Source organism: Plectropomus leopardus, chromosome 10 (genome assembly GCF_026936395.1).
Source record: "Plectropomus leopardus strain MGB_pleo_1.0 chromosome 10, ASM2693639v1, whole genome shotgun sequence".
Lineage (NCBI taxonomy): Eukaryota > Metazoa > Chordata > Actinopteri > Perciformes > Serranidae > Plectropomus > Plectropomus leopardus.
The window spans coordinates 31,173,860-31,176,446 of record NC_142185.1 but is presented as its reverse complement, the minus strand read 5'-3'; the positions used below and the strand labels follow the sequence as shown (position 1 = coordinate 31,176,446).

The 2,587-nt window shown below is 43.3% G+C and overlaps 1 pseudogene; it reads right to left on the bottom strand.

Moving 5' to 3' along the window:
• Nucleotides 1-513: 513 nt before the first annotated feature.
• Nucleotides 514-1,671, bottom strand: LOC121948700 (zona pellucida-like domain-containing protein 1 pseudogene; annotated as a pseudogene).
• Between the last annotated feature and the right edge of the window lie 916 nt (nucleotides 1,672-2,587).

The window sequence follows — 2,587 nt, the reverse complement described above, 5'->3', positions numbered from 1 at the left end:
CAAAGAGATTGTGGATTCAGACAGTGAATCATTTTCAGTTCACTTGTTTCATTTGCTCAAAAGCAAAAGAAAAGGAGTTCAATAAATTAGACATAATACTTTGAAAGGTACTTTGATTTCACTTTCAAAATACCCCACACACCTGACATTTCACATATAAAGACTGGGATTTTTGCAATGTTTTTTTTATATTTTTCCCTCCAGTTACCATTTTTCCACTATATTTTTTTTTGTTAAAGCTTACAAAGTGCAGACATGCATTAACACTTACAGCTTTCCTTTCCATTTGGGAAACAAGTACTTTTTTATCACTAACAAAATCTACTAAATCCTCTAAAGATGTTCCATTCTCCCATCTAGCTTTCCAGAATTGATGCTGTTAGAACTACAGTAATTCAAAGATCCAATGATCAGCTGTCCTCCACCAAAAAAGTAAAACAAGCGGCAGATACAGTACACTTCAAAAAGTGTTTCTGAGGCCAGTATTCTGCTTTTTGGCACATGGATACCTCCTTAGTTCCTAAGCCTTTTGTAAAACACAGCAGCAACACAAAGGGCAACAAGGCAAACAAAGGCAAGGATGCCAACGGCCACGCCGAGCCCGACAGAAGAGTTGTCTTCTTGTCCACCGACAAGGGGCTTCTCTTTTGACTCGTTGGTGTCGGCTTTGGTGACGATCTCTGAGGAGCTGATGGTGTAAGTCTTGGCTAAAGAGGCAGATGAGTCCAGGGTGTTCCTCTTTCTTCGGTTGTTGCACTGCTTGAATGAACTACAAGTGCTTTTTTCGCACAGCCGGGTAATGCAGTGGAGGTAATAGGTGGACACGGTCTCGTTCTGCTGCTCGATGAAGCGGAAGGCCGGGAAGAAGAAGCGAGCGCTCTGGCTGTCTCCGTTCTCGATCATGGTGGTGAAACGATCCTTCGAGCAGGGGACGAACAGGTTGAAGAAGCTGGAGTTAGAAGGCAGCGGGGAGAGGGACGCGTAGCACCGGTCGAGCAGGACGTGGTATTGCCCTGTCAAGTTGGTGGCCTTGACCTCGACGTACACGCTGGTCCTTAGTTCGATCCCCAGGGATGGCATGACCATTGGTTTATTGAAATCGGCGTCTTTGAACAGCTCCATGCTCAAGGTGCTGATGAAACTCCCGTTGTTGTCCTTTATAGCTATGGAGGAGGCCGACACATCGATCTGGGTGTTGTTGATCAGATACTCTAAGGGATAGGCGCATGAGTAATAGTACTTCAGCTCAGCGTTGTAAGTGATTGTGCCTGTAGTTGGATCGATGGACCGGACAACACCGCTGATGTTGACTGTCTGGATGTTGGAGAAGTCAGCGAAAACACCGGTCCCAGCAGCACTGGTGGTCCTGAATATGCTTCCACAGGCGTGGGTCATGTTTAGTGGGAAGTTGAACCGAGCGACAGGTGGACTTACGGATTCATCGAGGGTTGCTCTACACGCCGGATCCATAATGTGGTTCAGGATTAGCAGAGAGTCATTGTAGCCGGTGTAGATGACGGGGCAGACTTGAATTGCCAGACCAATGGATGAAGTCCCACAGGTCACAGCTATGTCGGTAACTTGGGGCCGTCTTGCTTCTGACCCACAGTCACTCAGCGTTAGCTGACTACTTCTTCCTATAACGGAGAGTAAAATCAATATACTCTTCATCGTTCTTCTTCAGCTTTGCCGTGGATTTCTGAATCTTTCTGCTTGAATCGTGACTCTGCTGCTGATTTCTGGCAGGTCCTTGCAGTCAGTTTGAAGTCTTGGGGCTGTGTTTGGGGGTCTTTATAGGTAAGTATGTCCTCTGGGATTGGTCCAAAACAAGGTCAAGCACCTTGCTATTTGTGAACAGTTGTATTGTTTTGGGTAGGAGAGCTTCAGTCTGGACCATATCCTAAGGGCAGCAACTGAAACCTGAAGCATCTTGCTGTCTTGACTCCTACAAAGACAATGGATTTTCTCCTTTGTTCAGTATGCTTTAAAATATAGATTTCCCTGCCCTCTATTACTAAGCCTTCATGAAGTAACGGAACATAACACTGCATGACATGAACTCCTGAATAACATACAATGATGCAAAGGTTCTTCTATCCGCTTTGAGCCCCAGTACCCTAAGCATTGACCTAATTTGGATCCATTGAAGTAGGAACCACTGGATGATTCAATTACTGTGCTACTTATTTATCTGCACATTTATCTGAATTTGATAATAGTCATAACCATCAATACTTAACTGGTCACTTACCGACCTGAATATAAGACAACCCTGATTATAGGACGACCTCCCCATGATAAAATGAAAAAAAATGAAAGAGCATAAAATTGTCACATTTTAAATTAAATAGAATTCGGTACACCTGTCTAATGCTACGTGATGTGAAAGTACATTTTCTTATCTACAGTACTGAAAATAATATTTTCAAAAGGGAGACTTGTTACATACACTTCCATCAAAAAGTGGTTTCAAGATTAAATAATAGTAATAAAATGTTTGTTCCACCAAATCTAAACCCTCTGTTTTCAAACCTTTAAGGGTCATTCTGACTGAGACGGTTATTGTTACGTGAAAATCTCATACCAT